Source organism: Camelus dromedarius, chromosome 32 (assembly GCF_036321535.1).
Source record: "Camelus dromedarius isolate mCamDro1 chromosome 32, mCamDro1.pat, whole genome shotgun sequence".
NCBI classification, from domain to species: Eukaryota; Metazoa; Chordata; class Mammalia; order Artiodactyla; family Camelidae; genus Camelus; species Camelus dromedarius.
In genome coordinates, this window is record NC_087467.1 from 1,251,319 (window position 1) to 1,270,594 (window position 19,276).

The following is a 19,276-nucleotide window of genomic DNA, read 5'->3' on the forward strand; positions in this document are numbered from 1 at the left end:
CATAGTAAGTCGAGTAAAGAAATGCACGATGAAAAGGAAATGAAGTAGGCCATAGACATATAGTGTGACAAGGGAGAGTATTGTTTTAGGAGAGATCTGAACTGCCATCTGATTGAAATGAACACTGGTGTTTGGGGAAGGTCTGCTCCCACAGGGGCACTGGCAAATCTAAGTGCAGTGCCTTAGCAACACTGTTGGCTCATCAAAGCACAGTGGTGGGGCTGGGCTGGGCAGGGTGGAGGCGAAGGCCAGGGTGGCCCAGGGACCCGATCACACAAATGCTGGTAGGTCACTTGTGCTACTTGGTCTCCAAAGAAGGCCCCAGGATGAAATCTACTGGGAGAGATGGGGACTTGCACCCTTCCACACTGAATCTGGGCCCGGGACACAGATCAGGGGATACGTGGTGGCAGAAATGACACTGGGCTCATTGATTTTCAGCCTGTATCTCTTACGGAACCAAGCTTCTGCTAGTGTGTCTTGGGAAGACTTGAACCTCCATACAGAGTCAAGCTTCTCCGCTGGAGGGGCCACGAGGAGTGGGAGACACCCTGCAGCCACCCATGACGTACATTCCTCCATGTGGATAAAAAGGATTGTAAACTTTAATTTTTATATAGTAAAATTGTCCCCTAACACAGTTACACTAATTTGTGCTAACCAACATGTGAGCTGTAACTTCTGGAGAATTAGCCTTGGCTGACAAGAACCTTCTGACCAGGGAGCTGAAGGTTGCCTTGTATTGCCATTTGCAGCAACATGGATGCTCCTGGAGAATGTCATTCTAAGTGAAGTAAGCCAGAAAGAGAAAGAAAAATACCATATGAGATTGCTCATATGTGGAATCTAAAAAACAAAAACAAAAACAAAAACAAACAAACAAAAACAAAGCGTAAATGCAGGACAGAAATAGACTCATAGACAGAGAATACAGACTTGTGATTACCGGGGGGTGGAGGGTGGGAAGGGATAGCCTGGGATTTCAAAATTGTAGAATAGGTAAACAAGATTACACTGTATAGCACAGGGAAATAATACACAAAATGTTATGATAACTCACAGAGAAAAAAATGTGACAATGAGTGTGTATATGTCCATGAATGACTGAAAAATTGTGCTGAACACTGGAATTTGACACAACATTGTAAAATGATTATAAATCAATAAAAAATGTTAAAAAAAAAAAAAGGATGCCTTATACTCCACTTCCTCCACCCAGGAGCCCATAGAGAGTAGGCTGATAAATTTTATTTATTTATAGACATTAAAGAAAAGATTAAATGTTAGAAGGAAGTAATAAATCCTACAACCAAATGGAATCACATGGTAAACTTTATAACTATAGGATTAGCCAATTCATGAAACAACCTTTTCATGAAATCAGGCAAGGATTGCCCTTGAACTTAATCTCCTCATTAAAATGAACATGGGAAATCCATATACTGATTGGGGTTAATGTCTACTGAGTAGTGTTTGTTTATACTAGCAATCACTTTATGGTATTTTTGCATTTTCCTTGAAATATAAATGTCTTTACTGATTTTCTTCCTTCTTGAGATTGTGTATATAAGAACATTCATACTTATGGTCTTTAGAGCTCATTAAACATCGTCATGGGCCCTTGGTAAGTCCTTAGTGTTATCTACCTCTTCTTTGTCAGCCATAGAGCTATTCTCTCCAGCAGAACATAATCATGAAATTACTTGAAAAGTGCTTAGTATAATTGTGACACTCCTATAGTCACATTCATCATTGAAATGATGGGTAAAATTTCAATTTAAGAAATTTTAAAAGAAAGAGGCCTTAGTGAAAAAAACAGAAAGAAATTGTCAAGGATGGATATTACTAAAAAATGAATCTCCATTCTCAGTACCTCTAATCTACTACCTCTTTCCACTGATGAACAGTCATTGCAATCTTATCTCACTGTCTTCTCTGGTAAGACACAGATTTTATGTTTTTGGAAAGTCAAAAATGATATACTACTTTAAAAAGTCTAATGCTGATTTAGCTGTTTATTAAAAGTAAAGCTATAAAACACTGGAATGTGGAAGACCATAGAGATTAGAAACATGAGAAATAGGCAAGCGGATGGAGACAACATATACACAGAGTTGAAACACAATAGTTTATAATTTCTCTCATCAACAATTACAAATAAGACTAGATGAATTGAGAAAGTATGCCCAGAAATTTGTAGATTAAATAGAATTTCCTGTATCTTCATTAAAATGATCTGTGTCTCTAGACAAAACATACAGTGTGGGCATAGTGTTGAGGTGTTGTCAAATCAAAGATGCAAAACACTTATAAACAGAGATTATTTTAGTGGGGATAGGAAATGTCACAAAAAGCAGTTTTAGGGGGTTGGTCTTAGAAGAGGGACTTATAAGTGTATTGTGATAATTCAGCAGGGCTGAGTTTTCTGTTTAAGAGGCCATGCGATTGTTTCTAAAGCTGACCTAAATATTGAAAGAAAGTCTAATTTAGAAGTTGTGTTCACTCTATTACTCTGGATACCCAAGGAGATGTCAGTGATTCTTTGAACAGTGTCTCAGAAATTAAAAACTCTACCTAGATTTTAAAATGTTCTGTGAAAGGAATTTTTAGGTGTTTTAGCTATTATTTCCAGAAACTTCCACACAGTAGCTCAGTATTTTTTTTTTAAATATAGAAAAAATGTATTGGGGATCACCACTTGAATCTTGAAATACAATTCCAGATTGATGATAACTGACACAAAATGGTGGTTATTAATTAATCCCATGCCAGCCCACCCCAAACAAACTGAACATCTGTAAAAATGATCATATGTACGTAAGTGATCTCTCTTAACAGCTGCACTGCCTTCTCACTCTCCACATCATTTAACTTCCAGTTTCAGCCATCTGATGGGTAAAATGTCCTTCGCCTAACAGAGAACCAACGTAGATGGTCAATTTCATGTTCTTTATTTGATGGTAACAAAGGCTACAGTTTAATACTTAAACTAGTGACCTTCTATCAAGGCAGAGTAGCCAGACAGCTAGGAAAGATGCAAAGAAAACTAGAGGAGACCAGGACAAAGCAGCGTGGGCTTGGCGCTAAGCTGGCAGGCAACCTGGACTTCAGCAAGGGCAGGTAGGTTAGCCAAAATTAGACTGTCCTTCTTGTTGACTTGAAGCGACAGTTTTTTCCTCCAAAAATCTTGTTACTGGCTGCATTCCATTTATCTAGTTCAATACAAGTAAAATCACATATTTCAGGAGAACTACATTGAGAATCACTGATTGGCTTTTCTTCCTCTTTGTTTCTTTGAACGTGTAGGTGTCTGAGCCGCTGGTGTCTCCTCTCCTGCACCACAAGACACGGGCTGCTTGAAGTGATTTCCTCATCCTTATCTTCAGTCATTGCATCTGCTCCAGACTTTTGTTTCTCTGGAAATGTTGGTGTACAAACTGGTCTGGGGCCCTGGCTATCCACAGCCTTCTCAGGAGGGTTGGGAGTGACTGAAGCTTCTTTTTCCTTCGTCCCACGTAAAGCCTGGTGTTTTCTGGAATTTCGAAGATCTGAGTTTGGAGCGTTTTCCTCATTTTTATGTAAAATTAATGATGGGAAATCATAATTAATTCCCTTTTTGGTTAATTTCTTCCTGAGTAATTTTTCGCTTTTGTTTACATCGCTCCTCCCTCTGTAGCTTTTGAAGATGTATCCTATTCTGATTATACCGTTTCACCACTGGGTAAGACGGCCTTTTAAATGGCATGTGCCACTCTCTGAAAAGTTCTTCGTGTACTTTTTCAGGTGGTAAAACATGATCCTTGAAGAGTCTTTCACCAAAAAGTTAGTTGTTCATTGTTTCAACAGCTACTTTGACAACATCTTCAGACTCAGACTTCAAGAAGACACACAGCTTTTGCTGTTTCCAGTTTTTTTTCTTCTTCAGTTTATTTATTTTTATTTTTTTAACTTTTTTTATTGAGTTATAGTCATTTTACAATGTCGTGTCAAATTCCAGTGTAGAGCACAATTTTTCAGTTATATGCAAAAATGCATATATTCATTGTCATATTTTTTTCACTGTGAGCTACCACAAGACCTTGTATATAATTCCCTGTGCCATACAGTATAATCTTGTTTATCTATTCTGCATATGCCTGTCTGTTTCCAGTCTTTTTACTCCTGAAAAGTCTGAATCTCATAACAGAGCCGAACTGGGAGAAATAGGCTCGGATCTGGGTTTTGTAAAGCCACGGAGTTAAGTGGCCCACATAGATTGCTCCAGGAGTAGGTTTTTCTTTCTCCTGTCACTTGGCTGTGTGCCTGCAAACCTGTGCCACCTTCTTCTGGAACTTGTTGTCCTCCTGCGGGTTCAGGGACAGGAGTGGCTTGGCCAGGCCAGAGGAGAACCCCAGGCTGCAAGCTGCCAGGCCGCCCCGGAAGTCAGTATTTTTTTAAAAATCAATAAATAATGTATTATTTTCAAAGTGAACTTTTAAGGAGTTCAAGAAAATTTCAGGGGAATAAAAAGTAGAGAAAATATGTTTCCAATAAAACAACAGCAATAAGTCCTATATCCAAATGATCTTGACTTCGTCAAGCTCTAAATTTGGTCACTCCATTTTGGGGACAATTTGATGGTCCATATGTTTCTGGAAACTCAACTACAAATGATTTAGGTTTCTTGACTGGCTCAGACAAAAGGAATTTACTGTTTTGGACATCTTAAAATATTTTATGCCTGTCCCCTTAGTGGTCATAACTCTTACAGATTGCTTGTTCCTAATGCTAGAAGCCAGAGGCAAATTGAAAGGGTAAAAAGTAATTTGTGAAAGTCAGTCCTGTTTCACAGAGGTCCTGAGTTAATGTGAACCATTAAGAATAAGCATGTTAAATATTCACTTGCATTCTTTTCCTCTGCATTTTTTTGACTTTAACTTTTAAATTTATCTAAAAATCTTTTAGTATATGGTATGACCTGATAATTTGATTATTCTCCTAAGTAATGTGTTGGGTAATAAATAATGTGATAGTTCTCTTACCTTGCATGGTGTGTATATATATATATATATATATATATAACTATATAAACATATCATATATGAAAATATATATATTATATATATAGTGGTACAGGATTATCAGTTTTATTCCATTAATCCTTCCATGAAGTTTTACAAAAGTACCACATTGTTGTTTGACTATTGAATAAAAATACATTTTATTAACTTTTATTTTTAAAAATATTTTAACTGCTCATTGTTTCAGACAAGTGTGTATTCTTTATTTTATTCGAAGTATGTTTCTCATGAAAAAAAATTTGTTTTACTTTAGCATGAGATCAATAACTTACCAGATTTCGAATTTTCCAGGGTGCTTTGAACTCAAACCCATGCCCAGTTTCAACAAGTGTTCTTAACTGACATTTTCCGTTAGAATTACCATATCCACTTAGTTGTGGCTCTCATTTTTTTCCCTTTGCAAGAATGTGTTGTTATATTTAAGATCCTTTTGGGAAACCTGGTAAGTTAAAAAAGAGTACACACAATAATAATAACCACAGTAACTAAAATGTATAACCATCTTTGTCCTCTTGAGCAAATTTAATTTAAATATAAAATAGAAATGAACTTTAAGGTAAATTATTGCTTTTTATTCTCAGAAAACCTTTTAGCAGAGCCATACCTCGGTGGTGTTGAATATGGTTTTCAGTATATAAAGCTACATATGCATTTGTCCATGCTTCCTTTATACTGTAAACTATTGACTGGTCACACTGAGTTATGTGTTTTAGTGAATGTTCTCTGTTGGCTGCTCCACATCTCCTCTCCTGCCTTCTTTCAGTGCTGATCTTTAAAGATGTCATCAGCGGAGTCCCTTGCACTCTGCTTCTGGTTGGGCTCAGCCAGGGAATGTACCAGCAAGAGATAAGAAGGAGGGCGAAAAAAGAGTTTGGAGTATGTATTTCCCCAGTTCTCTCCCTTGCTGATGGGTAATTGTGCAGCAGTGGCCGAGTTTCTATCCTCTGTAGGGTATCTCCTACCTATGGGTCTCACTGGGTCCATGAAAGATTCTCCATTTATAATGGCTCCCTTGCTGTCACTAGCTTTACCATTCCTTGTTGGCCTCCTTTACTACTGCTCAACTTTGTAAACAGTCTTTATTAGAGGATCATTAATGACCTTTGTTTGTTTGTTTGTTTTTCATCTCTTTCTTGTCCATGCCTGACCAGTACATGTGAGTTCTTATCTGCTTGAGCAGGAAAAAGAGTTGACATCTCTGCTCATCCAGCCCAGTCCCTCCAGCCTGCCAAAAGTCATGAGCTTTACTTCACATGGGAGAAGAGTCAGAAAAAGTAGCTATATTGGATCAGTGATGTGATATAACACTAATTTATAATGTGCTGAATATATTTTGACCTAATTTAAATTGTTCTATTGAAAATTCTACACTGATATAGTAAGTCATGGAAGTGGGTTTTTTAAATGTTTATTATCAGTAAAAGGAATTAATTCTATTAAAGGACATTAGAGGTTGGAAGATGGGCTTTGGACAAGGGTGAAGAAGAAATATTGTCTTCTCTCTGAGACGTTATGTCAGTTGGACCTGAGTTAAAGAGCATGATGGATCCTGGCATTTCTAGTAGGTCTAAGCTGAGTTTGCACGATGTAGAATATTGGGTAGAAATACTCCATCATAGCCTTGAAAAGTCCAAATACTACTGCTATTTCAATTAGCAATAAATTCTCCTTTATACTATATCTTCTATCCTTAGCAAGATTTTACCAAAAGTTGTCAAATTAATAGGATGATTTGTTAATTCTAGGCCCTTTGGGTGTGTTATGGTATTGGTGGCCCAGTAGTGATAGCTGAAGGGTAGTTGTGTCCAGGATAAGGTAATTTTAAGAGGGTCATACTCACAGTAGTAAGCAGCAAAAACATACAGACATCAGAAGCCTGTTCGTGAATCTACAGAAAATCAGGAAACATTTGAACGGACTAATTTCTGGTAATCAAGCTGGCAAGAGCTAATGTCTGGCAGCAGTGGTTCCTGGCAGAAGCCTTGGGTCTACTTTATAATTACTCATTCATGAAACAAAACCATTTGTATTGTGATGGTTTAACATCTGACTACAAGTTCTAAGTTTTAAGTTTTTTGCCAGCTGGACTTTTACTTTTCTTCAATATTTTATAATCTGGATATGAATACAAATAAATGCTTAGTTACATACTCCATAAATATATCTAAAAGAAAGGGGAAAATATTGGATAGATGAAAGAGGCAATAGCATATAATGGGTGAGGACCATGAGTCTGAATAGCTGTGTGACCATAGGCAAGTGGCTTAACCTCTCTTTACCTTAATTTACTGATCGTGAAATGGCTTAATGATGTGCTTAGTCCATAGGGTTGCTGTGAAGAATTAAATCTTTTAATACATGTAAAGTGTTTAGATTGGTGCCAGTCATATATAGAAAGCTCCTGATAAGCCATGTATCAATAAAACAACTGTAATTGTTATTATAGCCATTACTGCCAATAGTAAGAAAATCATTGAAGAAAGAAATGTAAAGAAATTGGATTGAAATTTAACAGTAGTGACAGCTGAGACCCTTGTGTTGTAAGAGATATTTCATAAATTTTCACTAATTATTTTTAGTTCAACCTCTTACGTTTGAACCGCTCTTGTTTTATTATACTTATTTATAATTATTACTGCATATGGTACCTTTCCTTTTCATCTGACTCGTGTAAATTACCACTGTGAGATTTCCCATTTATCATTTCCCTGGAGACTGAACGTTTCCTCATGCTCCCTTTGTGTTCCTTCATGTTTCTTTTACATTTTTCAGTAGAGAGCTCGAGCACAAATTTTGCTTACAAAACCACTAAACGTGATTGGACAGGGAATTAGTCTGAACTTTTAAAATTTACTAGTATCTCCATGTAATTAATTTAGATTTAGTCAGTATAAATGATAAGGATTTCATCAATAAAAATGGACAATTGGAAAATTTGGTTATTTTTTTCTCTTTATGTTTCTAGTCTCTCTTTTGCTGTGTTGCATTAGACAATGCTGACATGCAGGGGTTAGAGAGCCAGCATGTCCTGCCGGCTTTAGGAGAAATCACGGTGAACAGGACGTAGGTGGCACGCACTCTAGGTCCAGCGTGGATGCCCTGAGGGTAGAGGAGCCCAGTTTGCTTTGACTGCAGCAGTAACATTATCCCAGCACACTCCCTGGGGATAACTGCCTTTACAGAAACAGAATTGGAAGCTGCTGATATTTTTACACAACTTATGATATTGAGAAAGGCCCCATTTGATGAAAATCATCTCCCAAACAACCGTAACACCTGAGATTCATTATTAATTTTTTTCTGGAAGATGAATTTCTCTCCCTACTGCCTTTAAAATGCAAATAATAAGGAAGAAAGAGATTTTAGGCATTTTATAGGTTAAATAGTTTTTCAGGCCTTCCCCAAAGTGACCAGTATCTTGGAATGAGATGCAGTGGATACAGGTAATAAAGGAGAAAGAATCTGGCCTCACAAGACAGGGCAACCTGGGTTCTGACTCAAAGTCTTCTATTACCTCGATATACAAACTTTTGCAAATTTTCATTGTTTTAATGTTGTTTTCTCATTTATAGAACACCCCTGAGTGCAGAACAGTGCACTGGGCTGACATAGCTTTCAGTTTTTAGAACATTACAGTCCCTTCAAGGAAGCAGGGTGGCCCATGTCAAAAGCCAATTACCAGGACATTGCAATACATGATTCTCAATGGTTGTATAAAAAACAAAAATTAAACAGATAAGGTATTACTATGAACTGAGGGGTGAGGGACATATGGTCTGGGAAGTCTGTGAAGGATGAACTGGGCTGAGGTCTCAGAAAGTAGTACAATGTGAGCTTTATATTGGGTATAAACTTGGGATACAAACTTCTTATGACTTATTTGAAATGATTATAATGAGAGAATTTAGTTTTATGTTCTCATTAAAATTCCTGTGATAGCTTATATATAATCCATACTTCCATCTTACTGAGTTTGTTCGCCAAGAATTAGCATTTGCTGTTCAACTCAGGATTTATGTGGGAGGGAAATAATTGGGAATTCTTGCTTCTCTCTGCTTTAATAATAATAATAAAAAAAAAGATTAAAAAAATGCCAAATGGAACCATTGATTTTTGTTTCAAACAAAGCAACTACAGCCTCTGATAAAAATGAAGAATCTCCCTTTCAGCTGATAAGGCACAGAGTATTTATCTTTGGCTGATCACAGAAAGAAGTTGGCCTGGGCGATCCATCTGCCTTTATGAAGCTTCATTAACACAAAAGAGACGATGGGTCTGAAAGCAGCTTTTGGCTTATTGGATCCTTATCGTATCTGGCACTCTTTTGTGAAGGAAAATAGAAGTCATGTGGCAGTTAAATAAACTTTTCTAAAAGAAAAACAAATGTGGGAAATGGTAGGTTTCTCTCATCACTTTCAGGAGCCGTATGAGAATTAATGTTGCTTGTGATTTCAAACAATAATGTTCACTTTATCTCCCTGGCCTGGACGGCACATGCTCAGCACAGTGTGTGAAAAAAGGCAATTAATCCCATACCAATACAGTTTAAAAGACTCCTTGAGAATTATCTCAGTGGTCTCGGTTGTCCTCTGTAACCAAAAGTTGTGATATATTTACTTCATAGTGAAGCCAAACACATGATAAGAAGAAAATATAATTTTTGCTGTGATATTGAAAGTCTGCTCTATATTGTGTGCAGACTTCCACCGACATTTTTTGAACACATTAAAAAATTATGTCTCCAAGGCATTGACTATTTCAATGATAACTTTAAGTTTCACAGTTTTATTTTAGAAGTGAAGTCCACTTTCTTAGTCCCTTATTGTTGCATTTATAGCTCAGGATGAGGAGAAACAACCTCAATGTCCACATTATTTGCAGAATTAGAATCCCTTGTAAAGATTCTTAACAGGAATTTCTTCAATATGTGTTTAAACAGCACACCACGTGGGGATCCTGGCCCCTGGATCATCTGGTCCCGTTGTGCTTAACTCAATTTGTCAGGCGACCTCTCTCTTTGACTGAATGTTCTCTTAATATACATGGCAATAGTTTTTTTGTTTTTAATTAATTTTTTTTTTAAAAGTTGAGGTATAGTCAGTTTACAATGCTGTGTCAGTTTCTGGTGTACAGCACAGTGCTTCAGCAATAGTTTTTGCAACGTAAACAGTGCTCTGTCCACATATTAATGCTTCAGATATTTGAAAAACTCCTCTTTATTTTGTTTGTCTTAGCTTTCTTTTTTATTGACATTATCACTACTGTAATTCTTAATCATGCAACTTGGTTTCTAAGATGCTTATGGCCCTGGCCATTCTGCTGCGGATTTGCCTTAATGTGACAATAATTATTTTACGTATTTTATCCAGAGCTGAGCATTGTACTCCAGGTGTGCACTGGTGAGTGTAGAATACAGGGAAGTGTGATTGGGCCAGTATTTGTTGTTAATGTAAACTGTTGATTTTCTTAGTCATATCATGTAACTTGTCAACCAAAAGCTTCAGATTTCTTTTCAGTTTGATCTGCCGAAAAATACTTTTTGATAGATACTTAAAAAAAGAAAATCTAGATAGAAGAGTCTCCCATCCAAGTACTAACCAGGCTCGACCCTGCTTAGTTTCCAAGATCAGACAAGATCTGGCATGGTCCCAGTGGTATGGCCATAAGCTGAAGAGTTAACATTATTTCTATTAAATTTCAACTCATCTTTTTGACCCCAAATTTACTATTTGCAGGTGTTATATACATATGATCCTAGGATTTCAAGGACTTTATCTCAAACAGTTATAAAAATCATAGAAAATTGTCATGGACAGTATTTTCAAATAAAATGAGGCCCTTTAGTATTTCAATGGCAATAGTCGTAATATTAACAGTCTCCTCTCACAAACAAGGGTGGGCATCCTTGTCTTGTTCCTGACCTTAGAAGACATGCCTTCAGCTTTTTATCATTGAGTATGATGTCAGCTGGTCTTTATTATATTGAGATATGTTCCCTCTGTGCCCACTAAGGGTTTTTTTTTAATCATAAACGGATGTTGAATTTTATCACAAGATTTGTCTGCATCTATTGAGATGACCATATGGTTTTTATCATTCAGTTTGTTAATGTAACGTATCTCACTGACTGATTTGCAGATATTGAAAATCCTTGTAACCCTGGGATAAGTCCTTACTGATGGTCCTGTGGAAATCTTGTAATGTATCATTGGAACAGGTTTGCTGGTATTTTGCTGAGGATTTTTGCACCTATATTCATAAGTGATATTGGCCTATAATTTTACATTGTAATGATTTTTTATAGTTGTCTCTTTGAATAAGTTTGGAAATGTTTCTTCCTCTGCAATTTTTGGGAATAGTTTCAGAGCATAGCCGTTAAATTTTCTCTAAACGTTTCATAGGATTCCCCTGTGAAGCCCTCTAGTCCTGGATTTTTGTTTATTAGAAGTTTTAGCCTCTTATGATCCTATGTGTTTCTTTCATGTTGGTGACTCTCTTTTCTGTAAGTTGGTTATTATCTTTCCTGTTGTAATTTAGTGACTGTCTTTACTGTTATGTTTGGATTTCTTTTTCTTTTTTGTGGCTACCAGGAGTTTCTGGTATGGCAGTCTAGACACATACGTGATTGCTTGAAGTTGCTGATGTCTTAAATTCAAATTCATTTTATTATTTATTTATTTATTTATACTTTTGAACTGCTGGTTTTTTCCTTCCCACCCCTTGAACCCCCTGGAACCCATGAGTTTGTTCTCTATATCTGTGAATCTGTTTCTGTTTTGTAGAAAAGTCCACTTGTGTCCTTTTTTTTTAAAGACTACACACGTAAGTGATATATGGTATTTTTCTTTCTCTTTCTGGCTTACTTTATTTAGAATGATGATCACCAAGTCCATCTATTTCATTGCAAATGGCATCATTTTATTATTATTTTTTATTACTGAGTAGTATTCCATGGTATATACATACCACACCTTCTTTCTCCACTCATCTGTCATTGGACATTTGGGCTGCTTCCACGTCCTGGCTATTGCAAGTAGCGCTGCTGTGAACATTGGGGTGCATGTGTCTTTTTGAATATATATTTCTCCAGATACATGTCCAGGAGCGGGACTGCTGGATCATATGGTAAGTCTATTTTTAGTTTTAAGAGTCTTCATACTACCCTCCATAGTGGCTGCACCAATTTACATTCCCACCAACAGTGCGTGAGGGTTTCTTTTTCTCCACACTCTCTCCAGCATTTATTGTTTGTGGATTTTTTAATGATGGCCATTCTGTCTGGTGTAAGGTGATATCTCATTGCAGTTTTGATTTGTGTTTCTCTAATAATTAGTGATGTTAAGCATCTTTTCATGTGCCTATTGGTCATCCTTTTAGCTTTTGCTTATGCATGAAGCTTTTGATTTCTCCATCAAATCTGAATGAGAGCCTTGTTGGATAGAGTATTTTTGGTTGTAAGTTTTTCCCTTTCATCACTTTAAATATGTCATGCCACTCCCTTCTGGCCTGTAGAGTTTCTGCTGAAAAAGCAGCTGATATCCTTATGTGAGTTCCCTGGTATGCTATTTGTTGCTTTTCTCTTGCTAATTTTAATATTTTCTTCTTCTCCTTAATTTTTGTCAGTTTGATTACTGTGTGCCTTGGTGGGTTCCTCTTTGGGTTGTGTGGAACTCTCTGAGCTTCCTGGACTTGGGGGACTGTTTCCTTTCCCAAGTTGGGGAAGTTTTCTAGTCATTATCTCTCTGAAAACTTTCTCAAGTTCTTTCTCTCTCTTCTCTTTCTGGGACCCCTATAATGTGAATATTAGTGTGCTTCATGTTGTCCCAGAGTTCTCTAAAACTATCCTCCTTTCTTTTCATTCATTTTTTCTGTTCTGCAGTAGTGATTTCCACTAATCTGTCTTCTAGCTCATTGATCCGTTCCTCTGCCTCATTTAGTCTATTCTTGGTTCCTTCTACTGTGTTGTTCATTCTAATGACTTTATCTTTCAACTCTATTTGGGTATTCTTTATAGTTTCTAACTCTTTGCTAAAAGCTTCACTCTGCATCTATACTCCTCTTGAGTTCTCTGAACATCTTTGCCATCATTACTTTAAACTCTTTCTCAGATAAATTGTCTATCTGCATATTACTTATTTCTTTTTCTAGGATTTTATCTTGTGTCTTGGCCTGGGAGATATTCCTCTGATGCCTCAGATTGTCTACCCTTCTATTTGTATTTTTAGGTAAGTTAGTTACATTTCTCAACCTTGGAGAGATGGAGAGTGGGGAGAGATGTATGTCCCAGCAGTACACTCCTCTTTTGTCATGCAAGGGCCAGGATCCAGCTGGTCCTAATGTAGAGTCTGGCCTGCATTTGTGGATTCCTTCCACAGGCTTTGAAATTGTAGTTTTCTTATTTCTAGTATCTGCTCCCTGGTGGATGAGGCTGGACTAGAGGCTTATGCAGGTTTCCTGGCAGGAAGAGCCAGTGCCTGCCCACTGCTGGGTGAAGCTTGGTCCTGGACCTCTGGTGGGTAGGGCCCTGTCTAGAGGCCTTTGTGGCTTAGGGAGTCTTCTGATGGGTGTGGCTGTGTTCCCACCCAGTATGTTGCTTGGCCTGAGGCTTCCCTGCAGGAGTTGGGTGGGGCTGGGTCTTGGTGCTAATGATCCAAGCAAGATGTCAGCCTCCAGGAAAGCTCATGTAGATAAACACTCTTGGAATGTCTGCTACCAGATTTTATGTCCCCTGTGTGAGCCAGAGCAACCCCCTGTGTCCCCAGGAGACCCTTCAAAGCCAGCAGGCAGGCCCGGCCCAGGCTCCTATGAAATCACTGCCTTTGCCCATGGACCTGGTGCACGTGAGATTCTGTGTATGTTTCCCAAGAGAATGAAATGTCTGTTTCTCCCAGTCCCATGGGGGTCCTGGAGCTCAGCCCCACTGGCCTTCAAAACCAGATGTCCTGGGGTCTCCTCCCAGTGCTGGAAAGCTGGGCTGGGGGGCCTGATGCAAGGCTTAGAACTCTCACTCCTGTGGGAGGGCATCTGCAACTTAATTATTCTTCAGCTTGTGGTTCACCCACCAGGGGAGTATGGGGCCCGATTATATCTTGAGCACGCCCCTCCTACCATCCTGCTGTGGTTCCCTCTTTATGTTTCCAGTTGAAGATTTTTTTCCTAGGTTCTATTCTTTTCTTTCTTTCTTTCTTTCTTTTTTTTTTTTTTATGGTGGTTTAGCAGTCAGTTCTGGTTTCGTTTTAGTCTCCAGGACAGGCGAGCTCATGGTCCTACTCCTTCACCTTCTTGACCCCACATGTTTTCAGTTTTTGCAGCTTTTTTCTTGTAGTTGATTTCTAACCTCATAGTGTTGTGGTCAGAAATGTTACTTGGTACTATTTCAGTTTTCTTAAATTTACTTAGATTTGCTTTGTGGGTCAACATGTGATTGATTCTGGAGCATGTTCTGCGTGTCCTTGAGAAGAATGTGCATTCTGCTGCTTTCAGGTGGAATGCTCTATAGATGTCAATTAAGTCCATCTGGTCTAATGTGTCATTTGGGGCCTGTATTTGCTTATTGATTTTCTGTATGGGTGATCTGTGTATTGATGTAAAAGGGGTGTTAATGTCCCCCGCTATTATTGTGTTATTGTCAATTCCCCTTTTCTGTCTGTTAACAGTGGCCTTACATACTGAGGTGCTTCTATGTTGGTCAGTTGGGTAGATATATATTTACAGTTTTATGTCTTGGATTGTCCCTTGATCATTTTGTAGTCTCCTTCTTTGTCTATTGTAACAATCTTTATTTTAAAATCTATTTCTTCTGATAAAAGCCTTTCTACTCCAGCTTTCTTTTGGTTTCCATTTGCAGTGGATATTTTTTTTTTTCACTCCCTCACCTTCAGCCTGCATGTGTCTCTAGCTCTGAAATGGGTCTCTTGTAGACAGGGTCCTGTTTTTGTATCCATTCAGCCAGTCTGTATTTTTTGATTGGAGCGTTTAATCCATATGCATTTAAGGTAATTATTGGTATGTATGTTCTTATTGCCATTTTGTTAATTGTTTTGGGTTTGTTTTTGCAGGTCTTTTCTTCTCTTTCTTCAAAATAAAGAACAAAAATGTTCTACTTTCTTGTGGTTTTATGACTGTAGAGTTACACTGATTTATGGTTCCTGAGGTTTTTGGTATAGAGGTCTAAGATTTCAAAAATAAATTTTCCTTTGAAGAAATGGGAGTCCCTCTCACCTACAATAAGAAGTGCCAGACCCCTAGGGAAGGATTATGTCCCAGTGAGGAGAAGACACAAGGGTGATGGTTTCTCCTCCAAGTTCTGGGCAAGGTCCCTGCAGGAATATATCCTTATAATGCCATAGCACATAGCAGAAAACATCAGAAAATGTGCAATCTCTATTTGCTTTTTATAATACGCTTATGTAGAATGAATGAGGAGCCCCAAGGCATAATTGAAAGACTATAGACAAAATCTGAATCTAGTCCCTGTCATGGTGATCCTGGGTGTGTTACTAAGCCACTGTGAGCTTTGGTTTTCTTGTTGATAAATGGTAATATTAATGCTTACCTCGTGTACACTTAAGTGAGAATTAAATGGGAGAGGAGATGCAGTATCTGGTTAAGATCCAGTGTGCCTCGTATTGCTACTCTTTTCAAGTTCTATGTCTAGACTAAATTTTCTTTAGTTTCTCTCAGTGTACATGTCCCCAACATTTTGTTGTTTCCCCAAAGTCTAAGAGATTTTCTCTTGGAAGACCTGTCAATAGTCTCCTCACAGTCTTGTCACTTTTACTTTCCTTTGAGTTGTTTATTTGCATGGCCATCTCCCTCTGGGGGTGTTTACTCCTTGGCAACAGGGCTCACACATATTACATATACTTACAACCTAGTCCCCCCTCTAATATTACCCACAGATTGTCTTCAGCCACTTCTTCATCTAGCTGTGGTTCCTCGTTAAAATCGGAGGGCTGGTAATGTGCATATTAAGTAAAGGGTAAAGGTGGCTCCTACCCAATTTATTTAAATCCTCTCTGCTAATTTTTCCCCCTATTTTCCCACTCAGTTCCTCAGTTCTTCTTGTTTTGTCTTGTTTTGTTTTGTTTTTTTGCCCACTGGACAAATCCATTGCATTTGTTAGTCAGTTACTATTCTATTGCTAATCAATCAACTTCTGACTCATCAAAAATGAGCTGATTCCAGTTTCCATTTACATTGATCAGATTTATGGTATTTTATGTTAAATATCAAATAAGGCGTAATTATAAACCACTTAAGAAACTTAGATGGGGGAGATCTTCAGTTATTAAAAAGAAAAGTGAATATACATGTATTCATGTAGGACGGAAGCATCGTGCTGTGCACCAGAAATCGACACAACATTGTAAACTGACTATACTTCAATAAAAAAAGGTAAAAGAAAAAAAAAGAAACAGGGATGTGTAAGCACTTGCACACTGTAAAGAAGCTTCCAGGGCCTGCCTGTGTCATCTCCCTGTGGCTTACCCTTCAGCGTGCAGAACACTTCTGCTCTAGAGCTGGCATGTGAATGGATCCAGTTTTTTTTTTTTTTTAACCTTTGCATTCATTTTTTTTAATAGCATTTCTTTTTCTAGACACTGAACAACCAGGAATGGGAGAGGGATGATCAAAATGCAAAAAAGCATCATCAGAGAATCCACAGTCTTAAGAGAGCTGCAAAAGTTTGATTTGATATTTTCTCATTAGCTGCATTTGCTCTATAGTAATGTTGAGACAGAGCAATTCAATCGGTCTAGGGGTCTTCTCTCTTCCTCCCCTTTTGTCAACTGGGCCATCTTTCCATGTTCCAACCATCCTTGGCCTCTGGAAAGCTCCAATAGCAAACTCATATTTAGGGACACTTGAAGGTAACAAGATTCTCTTCCTAGTATTCTCAAATCCCTCATAAAGGTGAACAGACATTATGTTTCTGTTGTAAGACCAATTTACGCAAGATTTCCCATGCAATCCCAGCTAGATAGTCCTAAGCAAAGTATGCTAACTCATTATATAAGTGATAAGAGACCAGGCACGAGTTGCCATCTGAAGCAGTAACACAGAAAAGCCATGTTGTACACGTTGAGAGTATGTGAGAAGTGTTTTTAAGAGAGATGGTTTTAAAACATAATCAGAAAAAAATACCTGAATTATTTTTCATCTGCAGATTGGTAATCAAAATTTGGCATGCTTTTGTACATCACGGTAATTTTTTTTTTCTTATTTTTCATTAAAGGTTTCCCATTTTCCATCCAAATTAAAATTCAGATTACATCAACCTGTTATTTAGAAATGGTAATGAAGCATTTAAATTAAAATTCGATCATTCCCCTGTGACATATGCTGTTGTGAAGTGCAAAGTGGATTTTTTCCAGCATGTCAGTTTACTTCAAATACGGCTTCGTGAAAAAATAAGGCCACATCTAGTGTTGTGGGTTTCCATGTTCCTCTTCAAAATGTAAGCTTTTGTTTAAGTTTTAATTTTTATTCTACTCTTTCTGGGCTTATTAGACTCTGTAAACTGTGCACAGGTATAATTTTTAGTATTTTTTAAGAACTAATGTTTTTATTTAGGAAAAATTAACAGGAAGGAAAACTCCAATTAGGCCTGTCTGCAAGAAGGATTGACTTTAATTTTCCTTTTTTGAAACACAAGAACTGAGTAAGTAGATTTGGGTTATTCTGTGACATTCAACTATCCTGAACTAAAAATGTAAACACTTTTTAGTGTTAAATCTTCCTCCAAAGCAGCATGTCATTAGCTGGAAGTGACAGGCTAATTTTTTTAGACAGACAGCTTGTGGTGGAGACTCCTTGCTCTAAGAGGTCCAGTTTTCTAATTTGAAAAAAAAAATTAATATCTTCCAAATCGTCTCCAGTGGAGCTCCCTGAGGGTGTTATTAATCTCAAAATCACAATCCAGAGACTCTTACTTGACATTTTGCCCCAGAAATCCATCTGTTGCCTCAGCTGCAACAGTCTGATGCACTACTGAGGTGGAAATCTTCAGTGTTTTTCTTACCACTGCAGATGCAAGGAGGGAGCTAGGTGATTCTTAAATATCTTATAACTGACCTAATCACACCTTCCTCTATGTAAGCTCATTTCCAAATTTAAGGAGTGTGACAAGAAAGTCTTCAACTGCCTAAAAAACAAAAACAAAAACAAAAACAAAAAACTAAAGATCTCCTGATCTAATAAATATGTCAGAATTTCTGCTACCAGAGAGTTACATACTTTCCTAAAATTGTTTTAAAAATAGAAGAATAGAAAATGCTCATGCTTTGGAGCATAAAGAATGCTGAGAAGAAAATAAATGAAAGAATCAAATATCAGAATGAAGTCTATAAGTCACATACCTACAGAGGATGGAACGAATGAAATTGTCTTTTGCGGACATACAAGAGCAAGCTGAGTGCTGAGACACATTTTAATACACTGTAACTTCGAGGGGCAGCCCTGTTCAGTGTCAGGGGGGTGGGTGTGGACTGAGCATCTCTACCTGATGTGATCAGCGACTCCTACAACTCTCTGTGAAGACACAACATTTACCTGGTTAAACTTCTGCTGGTCACTCACTGACTTAGATCTTCACTGCAAGATGCTCAATATATTTTTTTTTCCTGATTGGCCTTCAATTAGAAGTAGCTCCAAACCCTTTAGCTTTAAGTTTCACTTTCCCTTATCCTCATCCCCCATGGCATCTTAATCAAATGGCTGGAAACAATTGAAGGTACTGAGAGACTGGGATGCTATTAAGGTGTCCATTGTAAAGTGGACTTTTTAGAGAAAATAATTATTTGCCAACATAGTAACAAGTTTTTTTTAATTGAGGTATAGTCATTTTACAATGTTGTGTCAGTTTCTGGTGTACAGCACAATGTTTCAGTCATACATGAATATATATATATTCATTTTCATATTCTTTTTCACCATAAACTACTATAAGATATTGAATATAGTTCCCTGTGCTGTATAGTATAAACTTGTTTATCTATTTTATATATATTCGTATCTACAAATTCAAACCCCCAGTTTATCCCTTCCCACCCTGCAAGTTTTAATTAAGGTCTATCCATTTTCTTAAAGAGAAGCCAGCTCACAAACCTTTTTGTGCTGCAATGGGAATATTACTGTGCGGCTTACATATGGATACTGAATATTCACAGTCCAGGCTTTATTGAACAGAGGTTAATTGCACTGGAGGCAGCAGA

At 37.5% G+C, this 19,276-nt stretch overlaps 1 pseudogene; it reads right to left on the minus strand.

Moving 5' to 3' along the window:
* Positions 1–3,262: 3,262 nt before the first annotated feature.
* LOC105085255 (MKI67 FHA domain-interacting nucleolar phosphoprotein-like) overlaps positions 3,263–19,276 on the minus strand; it is a 65,349-nt pseudogene continuing 49,335 nt past the window's right edge.